The 8247-nt window shown below is 51.9% G+C and overlaps 1 long non-coding RNA gene across 1 annotated transcript; it reads right to left on the bottom strand.

Moving 5' to 3' along the window:
• Positions 1-798: 798 nt before the first annotated feature.
• LOC138102453 (uncharacterized) lies at positions 799-8047 on the bottom strand. Its single transcript, XR_011147420.1, has 3 exons — positions 7903-8047; positions 5230-5353; positions 799-1026 (listed from the first exon to the last, which is right to left on the bottom strand). It is a non-coding gene; the product is annotated as an uncharacterized lncRNA (long non-coding RNA).
• Positions 8048-8247: the final 200 nt, after the last annotated feature.

The raw sequence follows: 8247 nt of genomic DNA, 5'->3' as shown, positions 1-8247 counted from the left end.
TTACCAACCAAATCCCAGCAGCACAAGGAGAAGGCAAAGAAATCTCTCCAACACCTTCCCCCCACCCAGCGCGGATCACCTGGAACGGGGGTCACCAGGGCTCTGCCCCACGGGGGTCACTGGGGATCATCCAACGCCGATCCTCCCACGGGGGATGGAGCTGGAGCAGCGCACGAAGCTCTTCCCGCACTCGGGGCACTCGCAGGGCTTCCCTTAGCGGTGCCTCCGTTGGTGTTGGGTCAAGGCAGAGCTGCTGGAGAAGCTCTTCCCACACTGGGGACACTCGTAGGGCCTCTCCCCGGTGTGGATGCACCAGTGGAGGGTGAGGTGGGAGCTCTTTTGGGGGGACTTTTTCTGTGGGATTTCAGAGTTTAACGCAACCGGGTGTTTGCAGTAGCCAAACTCCTCTTTTCCCATGATTTTAGGGCTCTGGGTTTTCCTCAACTGCCCTGTTCCCAGGATTTTGGAGGGTGCTGAGAGTGCCCAGACCCCCCCTGATCCCAGGAGTTTTAGAGACTGAGGGTACTCAAACTCCTTTTTTCCACCTTTTTGAGGCTCTGGGAGTGCTCAACCCCCCTTTTCCTGGAATTTTGGGGGTCTGAGAGTGTCAAAATCCCCCCGTCTTGGGGTGACTTTATGATGTGTATCCCATATCGCTGCCCTCTGCCCAGAAATTAATTCTTGTGCCTTTCTGTACCGGTTTGGCCAAATTTAGAAATATATATTCTGAGAGAAGGCACAACCACCCCTCCCCCACCAGGTTCAGGAAAAAAAAAATTTTCCTCGAAGGAAAGTGAAGAAGATAAAACTATTTATTTAACAAACACACGGGAAAGGAAAATGAGGTTAAATGGTAAAATCTTTCGCTGTGGAGGAGAAACCTGGGAAAGTGTTAGAGTCCTCCCTTTGGTCTCCTTGGAGCTGGGGCTTGGCCCAGGGCCAGGCCCTCTGTGCCCGATGAAAAGTCCTCCCGATGTGCTCTGAGGTTGAAAGCAGTGCAGTAGCAAAGGGAGAAAATCCAGAATTCTAGAGAAGGAAAAGTAAAATCCAACTCTCAGTCTCTCTCTCCGGAGAACCAGAAACTGAAAACAACTGGCCAAAAGCTGACTGGAACACAGCAAGCCGGGTGGTTCCTCGCTCCCCTGCCGCAGCTGGGGAAAAAAAAACAACCTCCTATCTTTATGTGACCTTGAACAAGCTGCAAACTGCTTTGAGAAAGTTTTGGTCAGTTTTTTTTTCCTTCCCCCTCTCAGGCTCAGTTTAGAGGCACAGAAAGGCACAAAAAATTAATTTCTGGGCATAGGCAGTGATATGGGATACACATCATAAGGTCACCCCAAGACACTTTCTATGCCCTCTGAGAGGGGGAAGGAAAAACTGAGCAAAACTTCCCAAAGCAGTTTGCAGCTTGTTCAAGGTCACAGAGAGATAGAGATTACTTTTTCAGCTGCGGCAGGAGAGCGAGAGGGAAGGGAAGCACCCGGCTTGCTTTTCTTTCCAGCCACCTTTCAGCAGTTTTTTTCCTCAGTTTTTTGAATGTTTGTTTTTTCTGGGACTTTTTTCTTTTTTCCCTTTTCTCTCTGCTGGACAGTTTCAACATCAGGATACATTGGGAGGACTTTCCACAGAGGCCTTGGCCCTGGAGGTGGGCCCACCACCCTGTCCCAGCTCCAAGGAGGGGGAGAGAGAGATCTACGGAAGGACTCTGAAATTTTCCCAGGTTTCTCTCAGCAGATCAAGAGGTTTTATTATTTAGCATTATTATCCTTTCATTATTTGTTTGTTAAATAAATAGGTTTTATCTCTTTCAGTTTCCTTTGAGGAAAATTCATTTTTTCCTGAACCTGGTGGGTGAGGGGTGGTTGTGCCTTCTCTCAGAGGATGTATTTCTAAATTTGAGGAAACCGGCACACAGGAGACCCCCATGGAAGGAAGAACAGGAACGGCTCCTTACAAACACATGCTCTGAATCTGCTCGGACACAGCCACACGCACTTGCACACAAGCAAGTGACGGCACAAACCAGCAGCTCCACAAAATGGCACTGACTGACACACACTGCTGCTCAGCCAAGCTCCTGCTCAATTCCTCAACTTCCAGAACAACAACAAAGCCTGAACAGAGCCATGGACATCGTTTCCCAAACAAAAGGGGACAATGTTGAGGCAGTTTGCACATTCTCCCAGAGCTAATTAAGGACATGAACACCCAGCAGGGGTAAAAAGGGAAGTGGAGAAGGAGTCTCAGCAACAGGGGACGGATGGTGTTGGTGTGCTGGGAAGGGATTGGTTGAAGGGAGTGTGCAGGAATATGGTTAAGGCAAACAGCAGCAGGAGGAATCTATGTGGTAAGAAAGGAAAAGGAAGATGGAAAAGAGGAGGAAGAGAAAAATAGTGAGAATAGGAATGTTTACAGCACCATTCCCGATCTTACCCTCAAAAAGGGCCAAAACCCTCTAATCCTCAGGGCCAGCTACATCTCTTTGTATCCCCGGTTTCCGGGACAGGGAAACAAGGAGGTCAGTATTTCAGGGTGTTTCTCTGTGGTGGGGAGCAGCAGGACAGGGCAGCACGGGCTGGGGGCCTGTGGGGAGCTGTGGGGCCGGGCTGGGGCTGTGGGGCAGCCGGGGCTCAGCGCCGGGCACTGCCTGACCCCAACACCCCCCGGGCAGGGCCGGCAGTGGCCCCCGGCCCCCAGGAGGCTGCGGGATGTGGAAGGATCAGGATTTTCTTTTATCGATCTTGTTTGGGTCACTGGAGAAACGAATGATTTTGCAGAAAGCTCAGCAGCTGTCAGAGGATGAGCACCCACAGGCACTGAGGGGGCTGCAGGAGAGGCACAAGAAGCCCCTGCAGCACTTGGCCAGAAAGGCTCAGCAGGGCAATGCAAGAAGGGATGAGCAAAAGGCCAAGGTGAAGGCAAAGGCCATGGCAGAGTTTCTACAGCCCCCCAGGGATGAACCGCAGGGCCCAAGGGGGCCCCAGCACCCAGGGGACGGCGGCGGCCACAAGCACCTGGCACAGGCATTGCCCTCCTCGGCACGGCAGAGCCCACCCAAACAGCCCCTGGCAAGGAATCAGGGGTCCATCTGCAGGCCAGAAGGACACTGCAAGCACAGACAGCAGCACCCTCAGCACCAGCAAGTCCACCCCACATGGACATGGATTGTCAGGGCTGGCAGAGCTCCCAGCAGACCAGGGACCCACCGCACCAGAGCCCTTGAGAACATTCAGGGCGCGTCTGGATCGAGACGAGGCCGCTCCTGATGGACACAGGGGCCTCTCGATCCACTCCGAATCTGAGACCTAAGGGGGGAAATTGTCAAGAAGTTCTTTCATTATCCAGGGAATAAGTGGGAAAGATGAGCAGGGGTGTTTTATTCAACCACTATGAGTAGATGTGGGGGATGGGTTTGAAGCGCATCAATTTCTGTTTGTTCCTAATTGTGATTATAATTTACTGGGAAGGCATTTGGTGGCTGAAGTGGGAATGCAAATTCATATTGTCAAAGGAGATACAGAGGCTAATGCTGCTGGACCTTGGTGTCAAATGTCTGCAAAGGCCTCTGCTGAAGGGAACCCAGAAGTGTGGGCAGCCCCACGGAAATAGGGAAAATCAGATATGGAGCCTCTCCAAATTCCTCTGGAGCATCCAGGACAAGTGGTGTCTAAAAGCAATACCCTGTTCCAAGGGAGGCAAGGAAGGGGTTACAGCCTCTTACTGAGTCCCTGCTAAAGGCAGCGCTTCTGGAGCCAGGCATCTCTCCCTACAACTCTCCTCTCCTGCCAGGCAAGAAACCCCATCATGGACACCAGAAGGAAAGCACAATTTTCAAGGCTTCAAAAGCAGATTAACTGAGCCTCCTGCCCTGGCCCTCCCAGACAGGGAAAAACCATTTGAATTGCATGTGGATGTTAATCAGGGCCATGCCAAAGGAATTCCTGGGCTCAAATGTTTCACCCAGTGGCCAGAGAGTGGCCTCATTGTCTGCAGAATTGTGCAGCCCCGGCTTTAACGGGAACTGAGGCCTGAAAACTGACAGCAGCAGAATCTCTCATTGTTCAAGCCTGGCATCAAGGTAAAGCTTTGTTAACCAAAGGAGCCTCTAAATGGATGAGCAGCGCTGGGTTCTTACAGAATGAAACTTGTTGGATGGAACAGGAGGATTCAGAGTTGAGGACAGGGCAAGGGTTGAACCCAGCCTCCTGTTTGAACGGCCCTGGACACGGGGCTGGCATGAAACCCATGGCTGCAGTCAAGTGACAGAGCTCCAGAGCCGGCCTAGGAGAGATTTACCAGACATTCCCTGGCCTGAGGGAGAAAAGGTGTTTAGGGATGGGGCTGCAAGGGCAGCAGAAGGGAAAAGAGTGACAAGACACGCTGCTCTTAAGGAAACGGAAGGAGACAAAGCGCAGCTCAGCGCCCGCATGCTCAGCTCAAAGGGCCGAGCTGGGGGTGCCTGGAAGAGCCTGGCACTGAAATGCCCTGAGCAGGAAGGCTTCAATATCTTCTGCTAACAGCATGGCAGCTCACAGCAGGGCAGAAGCATTTCCAACTGCTTCAGCAATCCCTGCATCAGTTCTTAAGGCATGTTTGGAACAAACAATTCCAAGAGATGGGATTGTGGAAGCAATAGACACAGACAGGGGGACTCATTTTACAGGAAAGATCCTTCAGGCCATTCTGGCTGCTTTAGGAACACAGTGGGACCTCCAAACGCCCTGGCACCCCCAGAGTTCGGGTCAGGTGGAAAGAATGAATGGGGAAATAAAGAAACACCTTCTGAAGCTGCTGAGAGAAACCAAGATGCCACGGGTACAGCTGCTGCCATTGGCTTTGGCAGGAAGAAGAGCCAGACCCAGGCCAGATATTCAATTATCTCCCCCGGAATTCATGTTTGGAATTCCTTACCGTGGTGTGATAAATGAGTGAATTCCTTACCCTGGTGTGATAAATGAGTGAATGATAAATGTTGTCTTTCACAGATATGATTTTAACACTTACAAGTGATGATGGATTGTGTAGAAATAGTGTTAAGGTAAAATGTATTTAAGTAGAAACAAGATTAAGGTAAATTGTAACTTTGAAATAGTTGTAGTATGTTAAGAAATGTATTAATAAACACATGGTAATACATGTCTTTTGAGCTGAGAAACTACAGAGCCAGGAACCAAGACATCTTAGAGAAACAAAGAAGATAAACCGCATGCATCCCAGGAAGATTGTTACCTCATCAGAGCTCACACCGCCCAAGGGAACTGGCAGCTGCAAATGAGGCTGGAGACTGCGGAGGCACCGGAGAGAGGGGGCCTGTCTGCAGTTCTGAAGCGATCCAGAGGAATGAGGCGGTGTCCTGCTGGGGGAAGGGGCAGAAACGGGACAGGGGGAAAGGGGAGGGAAGTGTAAATTCCTTTCTGGGTTAATGAATATGTAACAGTTCAGGAGAGTACTTAAGCCCACAGTAAAATGAATGGAGGGCGCCTCTGGCAACATTGCCAAGCGCCCCAGGCTGTGATTTGCCCTTGTTCTACTAATAAATGTTCAATGTTATATTACTAAAAACTTAGCTTCTGCATTCATTTTCTTCAGCCTTGATCCTCATACACTTAAAAGGTTGTTGGAGAGTTTTTGTTCTTCCCACAGTTTTGGTGACAAGATTACATCATTAGAAGGCGTTTTCTTAATAATCCTACTTTGATATTGTCAGTTGGATTTGGGCCAAAGGTTTGAGAGTCAATTTTTAGTCTTAGGACAAGAAGTAGCAAAAATCTTTATTGCTTTGGGGCTTTTTTGTGTATGTGTGTGCGTGGCTGTTAGTGATGGCAGAATTTTGGAATGGGTTTTTCAATATTCACCTGTAGGTTGCATTTTGCAAAACCGGAAGAGCTTTAAAACTGACCCTTTCCCTCATAAACAGTTTAAAAATATGAAAAAAAAAAAAGGGGGGGGAAAGCGCCGCTTTTGGGGGGGCCCATTTGTGAGTCACCTGATGGCTGCCCTGGAAGAGAAGCTTCCTTCCAGGCAGCCAGCAGAGGAGCTTTAGAAATGCAAATTATCTCTGCTGGGGGAAGTGTGCACAATGTGCCAGGCTCTCCTTGCCTGCCAGAGGAATTGGGCTGATTCCCTCTGCCCCTCACCCCAAGCTCTGCCTCCCTGCACAGACGGAATTTGCATTGCTAAAGGCAGAGCCCACACTGAGCATCTCTGACTCTGCCACAGAAATCCCTGAAGCTGCAAAGGAAAACAGCAAACGGAGAATGTTGGGAGAACTTCACTCACAAAAGCGGGGGGGAATCATCCCTCTCCCCACTCCAACATCTGCTGGCACTGTCTGTGTTATACAGGGTGGGTTTGACCACTGGGCTGCTTTTGCTGACACAAGGTCAGCGAAATCACTTGGGAATCCAAGGATGTGATGATTTAATCAGAGAAAAGAGGTCAATTGATGCATCCCTGGCATTTCTGGGAGCGCCCAAAAATGGGGAAAAGATGAACGGCCACCAGAACAAATCCTACAACACCATGGAGCAGCCCCTGGGAACGCAAACGAATTCATACCAGGTGCCAGAGAACCCACTGATCATTTCAGTGCATCATTAGATTACAAGCTGTCCTCCAAATCAGAACCAAGCACACAGCTCCAGCTCCTGACCTTCTCACCCACCAATCCACTCCCATGAGCAACGCCACATTTCACCCTGGGATGGCATCAGATCCTCTTTCAGCAGAAGGACCAGGAGGTTGGGGAAAATTAAAGGACTCAAACTGCTCTTGGCAAAGAGATGGCCAAGGAAAAGTGGTGAAACAGAGAACAAAGGAAAGAAGAAAGCAGCTCATGTACTGCTCCAAACGAGGAAAGGGTGGGTATGGGACACATTTTCGTGGTTCCCTGGCAGACCATGCATTAAACCAATGCTGTTTCTCCTCTCAGGTGCTACAGCAACTCTCATCTTTTTACCATGCACCACACCTTGCTCAGTGCAGCTCATTCAGCAGGGGATCAAGGGCATGCAGGTGGCAGCCAGGCCTCCTGACCCAGAAACGGCTACAAAAGGACACAGAATGAGGTCACTGAGAATAATCCCAAAACCAAAGAAGGCCCAGGAAAAACAGATTAAGGCATTTTTAAAGTTTGTAAAGAGAAGCACTGAAAAAATAAGAAGGGGGGGATTCAAAGGAAAAAAATGAACGTGTCTTTACAAACAGATGCTGTGAATCCCATTGGAGATAGGGACAGGGACTTGGAGGTAAGGAACTAAGACAGAAACCATAAATTTCAGAAAATGTTACTAATTGACACGAACTGCTGCTCAGCCAAGCTCTTGTGAAATTCCTGAACTTCCCGAAGAAGAACAAAGCCTTAACAGAGCCATGAATATCGGATGTTATACAAAGTGGGGGTGCACATTAAGGGGCACATGCAGCAGGCGCATCGGGAAGTCTGTACCTTCCAAGGACCTCAGCCACGGGGGAAAGGGACACGGAGATGCGGCCGGGAAATCGGCATAAAAAGGAGGCTGCGTCCTCCAACACTTGGACAGACCCCACGGGAAATGCCCCGTGGCATCTCCCTTGGTCCAGGAATAAAGTTCCTTTTACAGGACTCCTCCGGCTCCTCTGGGGACACAAACCTCTGGCCACGGGAACTTTCCCGCACACTCCCGCCGACGGGGCAGCCACCTCTGTCCTACCCACAGCAGCCGGGACGAGCCAGCGCTGCTCCGGCACCGGCTCCTGCCGAGGCAGCAGCGGCAAGGAGAGCGCGGGCAGCCGCTCCCGCAGCGCCCTCACGCCAGGGCGAACACGGCGCCCACACGGCACAACGAACCCGCCCCAGCCCCCTGCCGCCCCCTCCGCCCGCAGCCAGCGCCGAGCCCCGCCAGAACCGAGCGCGGCTCCCACCTGCGCTGGGGCCGCCTCCGAGCTCCGCCGCCGCCTCACCGGGCTCCGGCCGCCGCCGCCGCTCCCGGGCCCGCACAGACGCTCCGCCAATGGCGCCTCTGCTGCGCCACGGCCGCCCTGCCGGCGGCTCCGGGCCCGGGCTGCTCCCCGCTCCGACCAATCAGCGCGCCAGAACCACGACTGACGGCAGCACCGCCCAATCGCAGCGAGGGGCGGGCTCTGCACACGGCCCAGCCTCGCCCCGCGCTCCCAGCGCCCCCCGGGCTGCGTGAGGGGAAAGCCGCAGCTGAGGAACAGCCCTGGAACGGGCCCGGCCCGAGCCGCCATTCAGCTGGGAAGGGAAAC

The sequence above is a fragment of the Aphelocoma coerulescens genome, unplaced genomic scaffold, assembly GCF_041296385.1.
Source record: "Aphelocoma coerulescens isolate FSJ_1873_10779 unplaced genomic scaffold, UR_Acoe_1.0 HiC_scaffold_75, whole genome shotgun sequence".
Classification (NCBI taxonomy): domain Eukaryota; kingdom Metazoa; phylum Chordata; class Aves; order Passeriformes; family Corvidae; genus Aphelocoma; species Aphelocoma coerulescens.
This window is presented reverse-complemented; position numbering and strand designations above follow the sequence as displayed.